Source organism: Canis aureus, chromosome 13, assembly GCF_053574225.1.
Source record: "Canis aureus isolate CA01 chromosome 13, VMU_Caureus_v.1.0, whole genome shotgun sequence".
Classification (NCBI taxonomy): Eukaryota; Metazoa; Chordata; class Mammalia; order Carnivora; family Canidae; genus Canis; species Canis aureus.
Genome location: NC_135623.1, coordinates 56,087,310 through 56,106,125, shown reverse-complemented (window position 1 = coordinate 56,106,125; position 18,816 = coordinate 56,087,310). Strand labels below are relative to the sequence as shown.

The window sequence follows — 18,816 nt, the reverse complement described above, 5'->3', positions numbered from 1 at the left end:
TTTTAACTTTATAGACACTGTGTCGCTTGACATGATTGCACTAGAGGTATTTAAGGGAACCTGCTCCACTCATATCACCTTCTGACAAATCTCCAGAGTAGGCAGCAAGTCTTTAGATCTTCTCAAGTGTCTGAACCAGGAGAAAAAAAAGAGAAATGAGAAAAAGCAAACACCACCAGCACACTGATGGCAGAAGACTGTGGTGAAGGTCCTCAAACTCCTGTAGCTCAGGCCTGCAAACACTCTGGACCCCCAGCCAACCCGGGTCTCAGAGAGGCTCAGCCCTGGCAGGACACTTGCTCTTAAATCAATGTTGTGTTTCAACTTGTGGCACCCCTTAAGTTGAGCCAGCTGTACCCAGGAAGCTCAGATGTGAATTTATGGTCCATATTCTATAATAGGAGTACTGGTTTACGCACTTCTATGGGCTTCAACTTGTAGTGGTCCCTGACTTTCACCTTCACAATTTTATCTTTCTTTTGTATCCTATTTCTACTAAACACCCATTTTTTTAAGGACAAAGTGGAATATAAATAATAGGAAAATGAGTGTCATGTTACCGATCTGTATGGAAAGTAAGCAATCAAGGAAGAAAGGAAAGAAAGGAGGGAGGGAGGGAAGACAGGAGGGAGGGAGGGAGGAAGGATGGAGCAAATCTATCTGTACATATAACTGCAATCCCCTTCTATGCAGACCCACCATTTGAGTAATAATATTTAAGATAAATTCTTTAACTTTCCTCTTTTTTTTTTAAGATTTATTTATTTATGATAGACATAGAGAGAGAGTGAGGCAGAGACACAGGCGGAGGGAGAAGCAGGCTCCATGCCGGGAGCCCGACGTGGGACTCGATCCCGGGACTCCAGGATCGCACCCTGGACCAAAGGCAGGCGCCAAACCGCTGAGCCACCCAGGGATCCCCAAATTCTTTAACTTTCCTTATAAGATATCTCATTTTTCAATCCATCATTTGAAATGACAGCACTTATGAGAAACTTTAATCTAAGGTTATCTACTGCCCAGACTGGGGGAAATTACTAATACTTGTAAGAGAACTAGTCTCTGGTATAACTAACTGATTTCTCCATTTTATCATATACTTTTATCCTTATAATGGTTTTATTGTCAGCTACAAATTCATTTTGAAAATAAGCAAAGTTAACCAAAGAAAGAATAATTCAATGGTCATTACTTCTTTCCTTTCTCCCTTTCCAACCCCGCTTCCTGCATCACCATTAGAATTCTGCTCAATGTGTACAACTTTTTAATCAATGGGCACGATCATCTCAAGCTGTATCTTAAGAGATGTACAATAGTGCTGAAGAACAAAAAAAGAACGTGATGAGATTAAACAACACTTCTAGGGATGCTGGGGTAGCTTAGTGGTTGAGCAACTGCCTTTGGCTCAGGTTGTGATCCTGGGATCCTGCAATTCAGTCCCACATCAGGCTCCCTGTAGGGAGTCTGCTTCTCCCTCTATGTCTCTGCCTCTCTCTGTATGTCCCTCATGAATAAATAAATAAAATCTTTAAAAAGAAACAGAGGGGATCCCTGGGTGGCGCAGCGGTTTGGTGCCTGCCTTTGGCCCAGGGCGCGATCCTGGAGACCCTGGATCGAATCCCACGTCGGGCTCCCGGTGCATGGAGCCTGCTTCTCCCTCTGCCTATGTCTCTGCCTCTCTCTCTCTCTCTGTGTGACTATCATAAATAAATAAAAATTAAAAAAAAAAAAAAAAGAAACAGAGAATCAACAGAGAAAATTAATGAAATCAAAAGCTGGGGGCAGCCCAGGTGGCTCAGCGGTTTAGCACCACCTTCAGCCCAGAGCCTGATCCCGAAGACCCAGGATTGAGTCCCACGTCAGGCTCCCTGCATGGAGCCTGCTTCTCCCTCTGTGTCTCTGCATCTCTCTCTCTCTCTCTCTCTCTCTCTCTGTCTCTCATGAATAAATAAAATCTTAAAAAGAAAAAAAAGCTGGTTCCTTACTGAATTTCAAAAATTCAGAAACTCTTAGCCAGATTAAGAAAAAAGAGGACACAGATTAGTGACATTAGAATGAAAAAGGGGTCATCACTACTGATCCCAGGACATTGAGGATAATAAAGGAATACTGTGAACTAGGTCCACAGACTGAATAACCTAGATGAAATGGACCAAGATCCTGAAAGACACAATCTAACCAAAACTCAAAGAGAAATAGATTGTCTGAATAGGCCTATATCCATTAAAGAAATTGAATCAATAATCTTCCAAAACAGATACGCCAGGCCCAGATGGGTTCGCTGGTGGATTCTACCAAACATTTAAGGAAGAAATTATATAAATTCTCTATAATCTCTTCCAGAAAATAAAAGTAGAGAATACTTCCTAACTCATTCTAGTATTAAAAACCAGACAAAGACATTACAAGAAAGAAAAACTGTAGACCAGTATCTCTAATGAATAGAGATACAGAAATCCTCAACACAATATTAGCAAATCAAGTTCAACAATCTATAAAAAAGCATGTGGTGCAGAAGGATGAGCAACAAGCTTGGGCTCAGAAGGCCTGGGTATGAGATTCAATCTGCCACATGCTATTTAACATCATTGGGCAAATCACTGAATCATACTTTATCATAATTGACACCTGCCTATCTACTGTATAGTAATAAATCAAATGAGAAAAAAATGTGCACAACCACATCAAATTATATCATTACTCCAAATTAAAAAGCACTAATTGAATGAACAGCAACAATGATACTCCGAATGACAAAGGTCAATGGCAGGAGTTACCAAAATCAGAGCCACAGGTTTGCTCTTGGATCGGCGTCAAATTCACTGTGTTATTCATGGCAATAGACTATAGCTCCCGGCCTAAGCAGGCACCCAGAGGATGCTCAGGCACCTCCAGGACCTTAACAAACTCCCAGAAAAATGACTTAAAGATTCAGATCCTACAGACAGTAGCAGGCACCGCACCTCTCAGGCACCACCTAAGTACTTGACAACACTGCCATCCTATGCTTTTGCAGAAACTGCATTTATCTTCCACTAAGCATTCTGGCAGACTGCTTTACCGGAACCTATTACATAGCCACCAATTTATTTGAAAAAGGGAAGAAACAGATACACACAAAAGAAATTCATTACCCACGGGATATGTCACAGTTAATGGTAATTAATCAAACTTTTTTTTCCCTTCGTGTAGAAAACCAGCCACATAAATAACCATATCGGAGAATCAATGGAGCATCTGTTTCATCCTTTAAAAAAAAAAAAAAAAAAACAACTAGCAGAATGCTGCTCAGATTTTCTGATATGCCTAAAGAAAACCATTTTCAGAGACAGGAGATATATTTTCAACTGAAAAAATAAATCTGTAATCTCCTAAATTTGTTTCCTATACCATAATTACATCCTTTTCTATATATGTACAACACCTATTAACAAAGGTGTACTTGATTGTAAACACATATTAAAAAAATTTAGGCTAGTGCCATAAGATACAAAGATAAAAGCTCAGGAATTTCCTGCGGTGTTTTAGGAAAGCAAATTTCATTTGCAAATATTTCTGTACATCCAAATAAAATAACTATACTTATAAAAAATGTCTAATCTTCTGAACTCCTATCTCCTGAACAAAATGAAGGAAAAATTACGCCCTCCATAAGTAGCCAATTTATTCTGTCAATGCCCTAAATCTGTGTGTTTTTACTGCCTTTATTACTGGTAGTATCACCCAGATTCAAATTTCACATATTTTGCTATCCCTTCTAAAACTAAACTCCATACAAATCTTCATTCCTATGTGCTTCAGAAAATCAATATTTGCACAGAGATACTTATTTAGCCAAGTGCCATTTGAACCAATATCCATAACAAATACCCAGGGGGCAGCCGCAGTACTTTTCAGTACCTCAGCAACTTTGGTCCGCTAAAGATACCTTAAACACAAAAGCTATACATTACTATATCTATGGTGAGTAACTTATTTGAAAAATATACAATTTAACACTACCAACTGTTTCATTTAAGTTTCTCTGATTTAAGGTATTTCAAAGAAGAATGCTTAGACTTTTCTTTCTAAACATATTTTCCTTTGAATTCCCTAAAAATGTATTTGACTGGATGAGGTCATTAATTCCAAGATCACAATAAATACTACTAATAATAGCTCTAAGGCTTCAATAGCACGTACAATGTGGCCTGCACAGTTTTAAGTACCTTACATATAAACTAATAAAGGCATACCTCAGGAACGTTGTGGGTTCAGTTCCAAACCACTGCATTCAAGTTTCTGTCACAATAAAGCGAGTCAAATGAACTTTTTGGTTTCCCAGTGCATATAAAAGTTATGTTTACAGTATACTGTAGTATTTTTAGTGTGCAATAGCATTACATCTAAAAGAATCAATGCGCATATCTTAATTTAAAAATACTTTATTACTAAAAAATGCTAACCATCATCTGAGCTTCCAGTGGGTCATCATCACTGATCACAGATCATTGTAACAAATAATGAGAAAGTCTGAAATACTGTGAGAATTACAAAATGGGACACAGAGATATGAAGTGACCAAATACCTTTGGAAAAATGGTGCTGACAGACTTGCTTGCTGGCAAGGCTGCCACAAACCTTCAATTTGTAAATAACACAGTTACCTGTGAAGAGCAATAAAATGAAACACAATTAAACGAGCTATGTCTGAATAGTCCTTAGAACAACCCTGCAGGATAGGCATACTATTATTATTCTCCCTATCTCACAGCCAAGGAAACTGAGGCAGGGAGAGATGAAGTGACTTGCACCAGGTGACAAGGAGCAGAGCCGATTCAACCCAGGCAGGCTGTCTCCAAAGTCAGTATTCTTCAGGTTAGATTACACAGCATTTCTTCGGATAGATTAGCAGATTTAATTTTTTTAATAGGTAGATTTTATGTGAAGAGAATAACTGATCTTGATCTAGTCCAGGGGGAAAAAGGAGATTTTTCTACATCTATTAACAACAAATAAAAATGAGGAGGTTCCATCTCACGATTTACCTGATGATTGCCTTCTTTTACTGAGTTGCTAGCACATCAAAATGGTCCTCGTGGGGCCCAGAAAAAATAAAGAGTGGCACAAAGTCCACGAGGATGCTAATCAGCAATCTCTATATGCTTCCCTCTTCTCTCTGCACAAATTTTAAAGGTTACCCGTGTCCTCCTGGACATCTTCTCTGTTGGCAATTACAAGTCATTAAAACAGTCTCTGATAATGTCCTGATAGTATCCATGAAGTCTCTACATAAAGATTCTTCCAGACAATAGCTAAAGACCTATAAACAGTAGCAGGGTCTGCTCTGTGACTTCCAATCATCAAAATGAAAGATTTCCAGAAGAAAATGGGGAGAGGGAATTAGAATCTGGGTGGAGAATGGAGGGAAATGCATGCATTTCTAATTGGCATGCATCAGGGCTTTGTGGCCATTTTATAACTACACTTACTTTATGAAGTCATATATCAAAACCCAGTCAGGAATAACGTGGTCAAGGAAAATGAGGTTGTTAAAGAAAATCAAAGATGTAGAATAATCTGAACCATCAGCTGGACAGGTTTCATTCAGCTGGCTGGACTTGTACTGGGCAGAATTGGCTTCATGCAGAAAAGAAAGAAGTTCAAATCAGTAGGTAAGCCACAGGACCCAGGATTTCTACCCAGAGAAGGCAGCAAAGCCACAGGACCCAGGATTTCTACCCAGAGAAGGCAGCAAAGCCACATGGATAGAACAGGTGCCAGGACTCCAGTTCTTAAGGAATAAACAAGCAAAAGAAAACGGGGACTGGGACTCATATATACAGAAAAAGTCAAGTTACAGTCTTTCACTTTCCCTTGCCTTGCACTCACCAAAGGAGGTTAGAAATCTTCATAACTTCTGCCCCAATACAGAAACACATCTTCAGACCCTCTGTGCACTGTTGTTCTCTTCATCTACACTTCTCAATGAGAACCAGGAAGGATATAATAATCACTTCTACTTACTGCTTAATAGTTTTCTAAACTTGTTTTAACGAGTTCATACATTTGCTTTTTAACATTTTACTTTGAGTTGAAGATTACAAGGTTTTATCTTTTCATGAAGATTCCAATGTGTAGAAAAATATTGAAGACAAAGAGAAGTAAATAGTGAAATCCCCCTAGACCGAGTCAACCTTATTTCATTCTCAAGGATACTCAAGGAATAGAGCCAAGGCCAAACAGCATGGCCATGCCTATCCAGACTGCCCTCTTCTTTGCTGGAAATGAGGTTGGGGTAAAATATCTTTACAACTGGACTCTTCCAAGTCCTGAAGCAACTATTCCCTAAATTCTGGTAGGTCCTTCCTCCCTATAAAACAGGAATCCCACGGAAAAAGGGGCTTGCTGCAATCATTCTGCAGAGGTGGTCTCTAAATTCATATATATATACCAAACACTACGGTAGCCCAGGGTTTCTAAACCTCAAAACTACTGATATTGTTAAAGAGAAAATATTCTGACACATGGCAAACCAGTAAGGAAGGTTTTACTCAGGACTATGACAAAAGGTTTCAGGGTTATAGAAATAGGAGAGAGAAATCAGGGCAGCCCCGATGGCTTAGCGGTTTAGCGCCACCTTCAGCCCAGGGCGTGACCCTGGAGGCCTGGGATCCAGTCCCATGTCAGGCTCCCTGCATGGAGCCTGCTTCTCCCTCTGCTTATGTTTCGGCCTCTCTCTCTCTCTCTCTCTCTCTCTCTCTCTCTTTCTAATAAATAAATAAAATCTTTAAAAAAAAAAAAAGGGAAAGAGAAATCAGGGTCAACCCCAAATTCAGAAAAGACAAGTGGGAATTTCTATCAACCCACAAGCAGAGTGAGGGATTCAGCAGACGGGAAATTACTAAGACAATATATCAAGGATGGAGGATTCTAACTAAACTGATCTAACAGGATTCTTTCTTGCTGAACACAGATCAGAGTGATTAGATATCAGGGGTGGGGGGGTATGGAATTTGATCAGGAATCAGGGGTGATCAGATATTAAGGACGGGGGAATTTTCACTAAACTGACTCAGCAGAATTCTTGCCAAAAATGACTTAGGCAGGCCAAAAACAGGCTTGGAGCCAAGCAAAGTGGAGACCTAGTCAACAAGAAGGCTCAGAGGAGCCTAACTAAAGTTTAGGCAAGAAGAGTGTCTTTGTCAACATTTTGGATCAGTCAATCCTTTGTCTTGAGGGACCATTCTGTGCATTGTAGGATGTTTAGCAACATCTCTGGCCTCTACTCACTAATTGCCAATAGCATCCACAACCCCCATAGTTGTGACCACCAAAAATGTCTTAGGACATTGCCAAATGTCCCCTGGTGGCAAAACTGCCTCTGGTTGAAACTACTGCTTTAGACCAAAGGTTGGCTGTTTATATTAAATATAAATATTTTAGGCCCTATAGGATACATACACAGTTGATTCTTGAACAACATAGGTTTGAACTACATGGGTCAACTTATATGTGGCTTTCTTTTCCAATAAATATAGCACTATGACTGTATTTTCTCTTCCTTATTGTTTTCTTAATAACAGTTTCTTTTCTCTTACTTTAAGAACACAGTATATAATACATATACAAAATGTGTGCTAATCATCTGTTTATGTTATCAGTAAGGCTTCTGGTCAATAGGAGGCTATTAGTAGTTAAAGTTTCAGGGAGTCAAAAGTTACCCATGGGTTAGAAAATCCTGTGCAGAGAGATCTGTGCCCCTAACCCCCTACACTGTTCATGGGTCAACTGTATGCTTTTTATACAAAATCCTGTTTTCATGTGTTTTTTTGAAGAGAGAAAGAGTGTGCATGATGGGGTGGGGGCGCGCAGGTATAGAGGGAGAGAGAGAATCTTAAGCAGGCTCCATGCCCAGCACAGAACCCGAATGGGGGTTCAGTCTCACATGCCTGAGATCCTGATCTGAGCTGAAATCAAGAGTTGGACACTTAATCGACTGAGCCACCCAGGCATCCCCTCTTTTTTTTTTTTCCAACCATTTAAAAATGCATAAACTATTCTCAGCAGGTAGATTATTTAAAAAAACAAAACGAAAAACAGGTAGCAGGCCAGATTTGGTCCATGGGCCACTGTTTGCCAAACTCTACTTTAACTATTACCTTTTCAAATACATATAGGTAGTATTATATTTAATAAAATATCTATTTAAAAGTATGAATATAAAATAATTAACATTATTTTCTCAACTGAGGGAAAGAGAATTAGGAGCAAAATCTTTAGCAGTCCACAGACTGTTTTTACATTAGAAAATTATGCTCATTTTCAACAGTCTGTAGAAAGCCATCCAAAAAACATTCCCACAAATCTGCTCTTTCCCCACCAAACATAATCTATTCCTAGGTCCCCAAATCCCCAACTACATAGTGTTGATTTGGAGGTTTGTTCTTGTTGTTTTTTAACTGACACTACTTTGATTTGCATTTAACATGGGTTTTTTTGTTTGTTTGTTTGTTTTTGGTATTTAACATGTTTTTCATACACCCTCTTCTTATCTAACATTCTGGAATGCACCTCTAAAATTAATTTATTCCTTGCTACAGAGTCTGTGAATATGAAAGAGGTCACTGGGACACCTTATTTGCTTACGGGTCACTCACATGAACCCATATGTTCCACAATCCTCTCATTTTTGCCTCTAGAAACAAACATATACTCATATATTAATAGAATTGCCCTGGAAATCATGACAAGTTCAAAAGGACCCTAGGACTACACACAAGTTATACTCTAATCCAGCTACTAAATGTGAGAATTTAAGTTTTGTGGCACTTTTGTTTTTAACAACTACAACAATGCCACAGGGGAAAATAAAAAGACCCAGCAACTTCTGTTTTCTCAATTTACTAGTTTTCATTAAGATCTAAATTATTAGGAAAAATAGAGAAAGGATCTCTAAACAAATTTAGAGGGGGTGCCTGGATGGCTCAGTCATTTAAGCATCTCCCTGTGGCTCAGGTCATTGTCTCAGGGCCCTGGTATTGAGTCCTGAGTTGGGCTTCCTATTTGGCAGGATGCCTGCTTCTCCCTCTCCCCTGGCCTGCTAATGCTCCCTCTCACTATCTCTCTCTTTCTCTCTCATAAATAAATAAATAAATAAATAAATAAATAAATAAATAATCTAGCTAGCTATCTAGCTATCTTTAAAAAATAAAATACATTTAGAAAAACATGTCTAATATGTAAACCACAAACTCTGTAGTATACATCTGCCATTGTTTACTCTTCTTTGATTAAAACATCAATATACAACTTCACCTTTGATGCTGTGACCCTAAATAGCAAAGCAGCAGTTGATCATCAAGAGAAGACATATTCTTTATATTCAACTGAATTCCTTTTTAAAATCATAAAAACAAGATGTTGTCATTGCAAAGAAAGTATAAGAAATATAAAGATAGTAAAAGTCACTGAAGGCACAAGAGATAAACTATTTTTAAAGCTTTAATGTCTTTCCTTCTAGTCTTTTTCCTATTCTTTCTAATAATTTCATATATTTTACAAAATCAGAAGCATAAGTATTTATGTACACATTTGGCAAAAGAATTGGCAACAAATATCAACAAATGAAAGATCTATATCTTTAAACTCTTCTGTTCATTCTTCTATAAATCTACAAGAAATCTCTCAGAAATCTATTACAAATGTCCTAAGTCTTTCATCAAAGAGTATTTCCTTTTTTTTTTCAAAGAGTATTTCTAATAGTGAAAAATTAAAACAAGCTGTATTCAAAAATAAGAGAAGGATTAAATATAAATGGAACATCCTTGAAGTGGAATGAAGGACAACTGTTAAAATTGGATTTTTTAAAAAGATTTTATTTATTTATTCATGAGAGAGGCAGAGACATAGGCAGAAGGAGAAGCAGGCTCCCCACAGAAAGCCCAATGCCAAACTCAATACCACAACCCCGGGATCACAACCTGAGCCAAAGGCAGATGCTCAACCACTGAGCCATCCAGACATCCCAAACCAGACTTTTTTAAAAATGAACTTAATGACTTGGGATCAAATCGTGATTCCTGCTCTTTCCCTTTAATATTATATCCTGAGAATTTTCCCACATCATTAATTTATCAAAATTACCCAATTTATAGAATTTAGATTATAGATTAATAGAAAAGTGAAGCAAAGGAGATTAAAGATAGAAATTCCTTCCTTCTTAATATCCCTTGCCAAATCTTTTGCTTAAATATTCTTCTCCCAACAAAAAATAGGGACACATCTCAAAGAGACTTTAAAAGACATTCTCAAGTCATTAAGTGCAAATACCCAGAAAAAGTAATAGTTCAGATGTTACATGTGAGTTAAATCTCACAAAGTATCTCAAAAGATTGCTAATTCTCTTTCCTCATTTTTAAAAAAAATTTTGTTTGAGAGAGACAGCGAGAGCGAGAGAGCGCACACTTGCAGGGGAGGGGCAAGGGGAATGGACAGAGGAGGAGGGAGAGGGACAAGCAGACTCTGTGCTGAGTGAGGAGCCCCAGCCAGAGCTCAATCTCACAACCCTGAGATCATGACCTGAGCCAAAAAGAGAGTCCAATGCTTGACCAATTGAGCCACCCAGGTGCCCCTTTCTCTTTCTCTGCTTTCTTATTAACAGAACAAATTTTACAGCAAGTAATCAAGATCTGAGGCAAAAACTCTATCTCCTAGCCTCCCTTGCAGCTAAAGGTGATACTGTGATACCATCCGACCAATGAGTATAAGGGTAAATCCATGGAAGGCCTTTCAGGAAAGCCCCTAAAGGAGGTGGGGGCAAGAGGCAGACTGCTGGCAAGCTCCCTCTTGCATTTTGACCTTTCCCTTCTTTCCTAGAATGAGGACCTACAGATGGCTAGACTTCTGATACCCACCTGGAGATGGCAACATGGGGGCAAGGATCACACCCAGGAGAGTGAAACAAAAAGACAGAAGGACCTAAGTCTCTGATAATCAAGAAACTACTCTACTAAGCCTGGACAGCCTACTGCTGGACTTACCTTATGTAGAAGAAAAATAACCCCCTAATTTGTTTGAGTCACTAATGCTGGTAGTTACTTATAGGTGAACATAACCCTAACTGATATATCAACTTCTAGAGTTATTTTTAAAAAGGTAAGCAGATGGAACTGGCAGGAATCAATTAGCTCATTTAAATACTTGTTTACTCTTGCCCACAATCAATACCTACTGAAGAACTACGCTGTGAAATGGAAACACAGAAGTAAAAAATGTGTCTTACAGTCTAAAAGGAGCAACTGAACAGACAATTAAAACACCGTCTGATGAACCACATGGTAGGGAAGGAATGGTATGCTACAGGAGCAGATAAGAAGTATTTAACTCAAACTGTTGAATGGTGAAAGAGATCAGAGGTGGCTTTCCAAATGATCTGTAATTTAAGCTGAGACTTGAAAATGGAAATGGTAGTGTCAGCCAAGCAAATGGAACACTGAGGGAAGAGTATTCCAGGTACAGCGAAGAGCATATACAAAGGCCCAGAGGAGAAAGAGGGAACATGCCATAATGTGGGGAGTATCAACAATTTACTAGGCTAGAGCACAGAACTGGAGTGGGAGTGAGGAAAACACTCTTCCTAGGAACCACCAAAATTACAGATGCCAACTCTTTCTGTGCCAGACTAGACTCCGAGGGTTTTTTTTATTGTTCTTTTATTGCTATAAATAGAAATTAAGGACCAAGAGAGGCAAAAACAAAGACATCGTTTATCTTTTATTTTCTAACTCTCCAAATGTCAAGCACCATCCAGATATTACCTGCACCTTTCAAACTCTCTGCCCTATGGTGAGATTCTTCAAATGTTTAAGGATTCTTCAAATTTCTTAGAACTGCTGGGGCTTACTCAACAGCAAAGTGGAATAATAGAGGATTCACCCAACACTAGCTGAATGATCACGGAGGGGTTAGGCTGGTGAGTGCAGGAGTGTCAGAATCAGATTTACTACAAGGAAGAATAATACGCTGGCAACAATATAAAGAAATGGATGGGAAGACGACACAGGTTACAATAGCAGGGGTGAGAGATGATGGAGGCCAGGACCAGAATACCTACAATAGAAAACAGAGAAGTGGATGTGTGCTTTTGAGAGAGATTTAATAGGTGGGCTTAAGAGGACTGAGCCGACATGCTGGGGGAAAGAGGGTGCGGTTGGGCTACTGGCAGAGGACAATGACCAAGACTACATACTCTGGGACTCCATCCCCACCAATTAGCAGTTCTGGGACCTTGGGGAAGTTACTTAAATGCCGAGTGCTTCGGTTTCCACATTAGTATCAAGGGAATAACAGTAGAATCTATCTCAAAGGATTTTGTGAGAGTTACATAAAAGTTCTTAGAACAATGTAGGGAATGCTGGATAAATGGTAGCTACATAAAGGATGATGATGATGACGCCATTCACCAAGACAGGGAATATGAGGGGAGGCACAGATTTCGAGGGAGTAGAAAGAAGAGTTCCATTTCAGATACTTTCACCTGATCTGCCTGTGGGACATCCAGGAGGCCACTGATTGTATGGGCTAAAGCTCAGAGGGGGTACTCTGGAAAGGGAGGTATTAAGGGGACACTTGAGCAAGGCCTGGCAAGCACAGAGATGAGGGCCTTGAGGGGAGAGCATGTAGGTAAGATGAGGAGGAAAGGAAAGCACCTGCACAGTCCCTAGGGAACACCAACATTCAGGGGATAAAGGAAAAAAGACTGAGAAGGAGCAGCCACTAAGCCAAGAGGAAGAGTCACAAAAAATAATTCTAATAAGGTTGTACCATGGGCCGCCTGGGTGGCTCGGTCAGTTAAGCATCTGCCTTCAACTCAAGTCATGATCCCAGAGGCCTGGGATCCAGCCCTGTGTCAGGCTCCCTGCTGGGTGGGGAGTCTGTGTCTCCCTCTCCCTCAGCCCCTCCCCCCCTCATGTTCTGTCTGTCTCTCTCTCTCAAATAAATAACCTAAAAAAAAAAAAAAAAAGGTTGTACATAAAAATTGAAGAAACAAAAGTATGAATGACACTCAAAGGAAGAAAAAATTTTTCCTCTACCCTTCTAGATTCTTTTGGCTGGTCTAGTAATAAATTGACATAAGACTGATTAACAGGAGAAAAACAAATTTCATTAAATACATTCAGAAGCCCCATAAAACATGTGACCCACAGGCAGTTGAGTATTTGAGGCTTCTATACCATTCTGAGCTAAGGAGAAGGGGGCAGGGGTCTGAGACTTCAAAGGGGAGAAAGATAATTTATAGAAAGATGGGAAGAGCTAATGTTTGGTAAACAAATGTTTTCCATGCTATGCAAAGAAAGTGGGACACAAAAAGAAACTTGATCTCCAGACCTTCCCCACAGCTTACCACACGTAGACCATATTCCTTGTAGTTATCTCTGGTGACAGTTCTCTTCCTGGACCAAGCCCTTTATATAAATTCTTTTAGGCAGCTTAGGGGGGAGTCTTCTTGGGCCTTGACTGAATCCAGGTCAAAGTAACCCATATGCCAAAGTGGCACATTTTAGGGAAGCTTGATCTGAACTCCTTCAAAAATCAGAAGAGGGAGGGCAACCCAGATGGCTTAGCAGTTTAGGGCCGCCTTCAGCCCAGGTCATGATCCTAGAGACAGAGGATCGAGCCCCACATCAGGCTCCCTGCATGGAGCCTGCTTCTCCCTCTGCCTGTGTCTCTGCCTCTTTCTCTCTCTCTCTCTCTCTCTGTGTGTGTCTCTCATGAATAAATATTTTTTTTAAAAAGGATTTTTCAGCAAGAGAATATTTAAAAAAAATCAGAAGAGGGAAGTGTATCACACCTACGGAATAAACTCAGAGATTAGAAATAAGGAGTAGGAACAAAAAGATCTGAATAAATAACAGTATTGCCTGAGAGCCAGTGTTTAGAGTTTATGAATTATTTTTATAAATTATCTAAAAGAACCACATAATAAAGTCTCCAAGTCTACAAGAGTCAGAAAGCTCTTTCAGTGGGCAAACTGCCTATCCTATGAGAATAAGCCTCAGAAAAATCTCCTATAGTAATCTAAGTAAACAAGAAAGAATAAGGCTTTTCAAGGAAGGAAGTCAGAACATAGTGGCTTCAGTGAAAAATAATCCAAACTGCATTTTGCAAATAAAGTTCTGGCCAGGGCATCCGGGTGGCTCAGCAGGTTAAGCCTCTGCCTTCAGCTCAGGGTCCTGGGATCATGCCCCGGGTGATCATCAGGCTCCCTGATCAACAGGGAGTCTGCTTCTTCCTGTCCCTCTGACCCTCTGCCCTCTCATGCTCACATACCCAATTTCTGTCAAATAAATAAAAACTTAAAAAAAAAAAAAAAAGTTCTGGCTCCCAAGCCTTCAGTTATTGAACCCCCCCAAAAAAGCCATTTTAAATCTTATTACTTTGGGACTTGAAGGAAACTCAGAGACATCCACTGGTTCAGATCATAGATATAAGAACTTGCTAAAAAGCAGATAGTGGAGTCGTCTAAGATCTGAATCAGAATGTCAGGGTATGAGGTTAGAAAAGATTTACCGGTTTTTGAAATTTTTAAAATAAGCTCACCAGATAATTCATGTGCACACTAATATTCAAGAACCCTTAACCCGGGGATCCCTGGGTGGCTCAGTGGTTTGGCGCCTGCCTTTGGCCCAGGGCGCGATCCTGGAGTCCCAGGATCGAGTCCCACGTCGGGCTCCCAGCATGGAGCCTGCTTCTCTCTCTCTCTCTCTCTCTCTCTCTCTCATAAATAAATAAATAAATAAATAAATAAATAAATAAATAAATCTTAAAAAAAAAATAAAGAACCCTTAACCCTTGATTTATCTGATCAGGAAACCAAGGGCTAAAGAATATGAATGACTTGGACAATAGTACATAGCTAATGAGAGTGTCTACAGCACTTCTCAAAATTTAATATGCATCAGAATCATCTGAGGATTTTGTTAAATATAAATATCTGAGCTCTATCTTCAGAGTTTCTGATTCAACCCAAGAATTTACATTTCTAACAAGTGACCAGGTGAAGCTGCTGCTGTTCATCTGGGGACCACATGTCAACAACTTCTGGTCTGCACTAGAGTCATTAGAGACTTGTCTCTGTGTACATCAATTCACTGCAGCCCTGTACCCTTAAAGACCAAGTAAATGTAATGTGTTTCAGGAACGATGTTGAAATGAAATAGAAAACATGACCAAATATAAATTACATACATTTGTTCTAAACCATTCTGGTAAACTACAAGACACATACAGAGCTGGGAAAGATCCAAACTAAGCTAGAATGAAATTACAAGGGTCATGGAACATGTGAAGAAATAAAAAATAACTGAATAAATAAAATTTCTAAATTCACAAAGAAGGTAAAGGTAGATCATGATTTTTAAATCTATAAATTAAGAAAAGGTACATGCAAAATAAACACATTTCAGAATGATAACATTAGATAGGTGGTTTGATTATCTGACTATAAGTCATCTTAGGTATCTCTTTGTTTTGGTTACTCAGGAAATCTAGTCCCAAACCAGTTTTGAGGCTAGATTTTTTTTTTTTAATTCAAAACCACTTTTGAAAATGGTTTCCCACTGGTCCCACACAAAGCCATGGGAGCCACAGAGAAACATCCTTCAGTCATTGCCCCAATCCTGCATGACTCAGATATCCGGTGTTACATCAGAAAGATAGCATTCTAGCGCTGCTCTACCTGCTACTCTTTTGTCATGTAGATAAGTCTTAACCCTGAAATACTATATTCAAATATGTAATTCTCTCAACAGCTCAGGATATCTATAATTGCCTCTATCTACCTGCTATTTGTCTCGCCGCCGTTCTGAGAACACATTCAAAATCCAAATTCCAGATGAATTCCAACGACAGCATCTCCTCAGGACCATCAGACACATTTTATATCATATTGTCTCCAACTCCTTTCAAACTCATTTCATTTGTGGTACTTGCTGTGCTACCTTTAGCATCTGCTATCATTTCCTCCGAAGAAGGTAATACACCTACACCTAAGTGTCCTTTCATTAGCCATGTGACTCCTACACCCACCTAGCTGCTCCCTCTACTTTCTAAGTACTCTGGCCCAGGCTTTCCTCTCAGTCCCATATATTTGCTTTTATATTCTTCCCACTTGGCGCCCAATACCCTCCTCACCTCCCAAAAATAACCTCACTGCTAAGGATACAATATCCGGGTTTTGACCTTTTCAAAACCAGCGTAAATATCATTCTGTCAACACATATACTGCTTTTTACAGCTAAGAGGCAAAAACAGGTTCCAAATAACTTCCGCTACACAGACAGGTGAATGGTTTGAGCTGGTTAAAGGTTTTTCCCAGGATTCAGTACTGGTTATTCTTTACCACGAAAAAGTTGATGCTGTTCATTATCTTGAAACCAAAGCTCCCTAAAACATGAGAAGATCCCTCATTGGCCAGAGTTAATTGGGAAAAACTCTGTAATAGGTCACATACACATACACACCCATACCTAAAAAACAAAACTCAGGAGTTTACAGTAATCAAAGCCCAAATATAAGAAGTCACCGCCTACCAACCAACAAGCAAAATTTAAACACAGGCTCTATGCCAACCTGTATTTATTAAATCTCAGTCTGAAGTGGGTTTCAAATCTATGCAGTACCCTTTTGTTTCTCAAATGTCTTCTTAATTACAGAGGACTTTCTGGGAATTCCTATATAGATACAACGCAGCCATTTATAATCTTCTGCTTTTCTTTTCCTTAACCTCCTTAAACTGTCTTTAAAAGTATAAACTTTGGGGTGCCTGGTGGCTCAGATGGTTAAAGTCTGCTTTTGGCTCAGGTCATGATCTTGAGGTCCTGGGATTGAGCCCAGCATTGGACTCCCTGCTCAGTGGGGAGTCTGCTTCTCCCTCTCCCTTTGCCCTTCCCCCTGCTTATATTCTCTCTTGCTCTACTCTCTTTCTCAAAGAAACAAAACCTTTAAAATTAATTTATTGATTAATTAAAAGTATAAACTTTGCTGGGGCACCTGGGTGGCTCAGTCAGTTAAATGGCTGCCTTCACTCTGGTCGTGATCTCAGGGTCCTGGGATTGAGCCCCGAGTAGACTCCCTGCTTAACAGGAAATCTGCTTCTGTCTCTTACCCCACTCATGCTCACTCTCGCTCTCAAATAAATAGATAAAATCTTTTTTTAAAAAAAAAAGTATAGGGATCCCTGGGTGGCGCAGCGGTTTGGCGCCTGCCTTTGGCCCAGGGCGCAATCCTGGAGACCCAGGATCGAGTCCCACGTAGGGCTCCCAGTGCCTGGAGCCTGCTTCTCCCTCTGCCTGTGTCTCTGCCTCTCTCTCTCTCTCTCTCTGTGTGACTATCATAAATAAATTTTAAAAAAGTATAAACTTTACTTCAACAAATAGTGTTGGGAAAATCAGATACATGCAAAGGAATGAAGTTAGACCCTTACTTTACACCATATACAAAAATTAACTCAAAATGGATCAAAGACCTAAAATAACAGCTAAAGCTATAAAACTCTTAGAAGAAAACACAGGGAGGAGGAAAGCTTCATGACATTGATTTGCAGAGGCAACAAAAGTGAAAATAGACATACTGAACTACAACAGAATTTAAAACTTCTGTGCATCAAAGGACAGACTGAGGGATGCTCAGGTGGCTAAGTGGTTGAGTGTCTGCCTTCGGCTCAGGTTGTGGTCCTGAGGTCCTGGGATCGAGTCCCACATCGGGCTCCCCACAGGGAGCCTGCTTCTCCCTCTGCCTGTGTCTGTGCCTCTCTCACTGTGTCTCTCATGAATAAACAGATAAAATCTTAAAAAAAAAAAAAAAGAGTGAAAAGGCAGCCCACAGAATGGGAAAAAATATGTGTAAGTCATATACTGTATAAAGGGTTAATATCAGAATATGTTTTTAAAAAACTATAACTCAACAACAAAAAGACAAATGACTCGATTAAAAAAGGGACAAAAGACATGACTAAATATTCCTCCAAAAACGATACACATATGGCCAACAAGCATATGAAAGATCTTTAACATCACTAATCATTAGGGAAATGAAAATCAAAACCACAGGATCCCACCTCAAACCCATCAGGATGACTGCTATCAAAAACAACCAAACAAAACAACAACCCAGTGTAGGTGAAGATGTAAAGAAACTAGAACTGTGGGAATGTAAAATGATGTAGTTGCTGTGAAAAACAGGGCTTCAAAAAATCAAAAATGGAATTACCATTTGATCCTGCAATTCTACCTCTAGATATAGACAGCCAAAATAACTGAAATCAGGGACTCATACATATTTATACACCATGTACACAGCAACATTATTCGCAATAGCCAAAAAGTTGAAGCTACTCAGGACACCTGGGTGGTTCCACGGCTGCACAATTGCCTTTGGCTCAGGTCATGATCCCGGGGTCCAGGAATCAAGTCCCGCATTGGGCTCCCCACAGGGAGCCTGCTTCTCTCCCTCTGCCTAGGTCTCTGCCTCTTTCTCCGTGTCTCTCATGAATAAATAAATAAAATCTTAAAAAAAAAAAAAGTTGAAGCAACCCAAAAGTCCATCAACTGATGAACGGATAAACAAAATGTGGTAAAATAGTACTCAGCCTTAAGAAATAAGGAAGTTCTGACACATGCTACAACACGGTGAATGTTATTCTAAATGAAATAAGCCAGTAACAAAAAGACAACTGCGGCTGATGGAAGGGGTAAATGGGGAGTTACTGTTCAGTATAGTGTCAGTTTTGCAAGATGAAAACATTCTGGAGATCAGCTGTACAACAACGTGAACATA

At 39.6% G+C, this 18,816-nt stretch overlaps 1 protein-coding gene across 10 annotated transcripts in view; it reads right to left on the bottom strand.

Annotated features, from left to right (window-relative positions):
• FHIP1A (FHF complex subunit HOOK interacting protein 1A) overlaps window positions 1-18,816 on the bottom strand; it is a 233,731-nt gene that overhangs the window by 145,138 nt on the left and 69,777 nt on the right. Inside the window, exons 4-5 of one of the 10 annotated variants that reach the window (XR_013351014.1) lie at window positions 4,569-4,646; window positions 4,236-4,281 (exon numbers count right to left, since the gene is read on the bottom strand). The exons of 8 other annotated variants lie outside the window; for them this stretch is intronic. The gene's annotated coding sequence lies outside the window, so the exon portion shown is untranslated. The remainder of the gene's footprint in view (window positions 1-4,235; window positions 4,282-4,568; window positions 4,647-18,816) is intronic. One more of the 10 variants, XR_013351015.1, reaches the window with a different exon arrangement.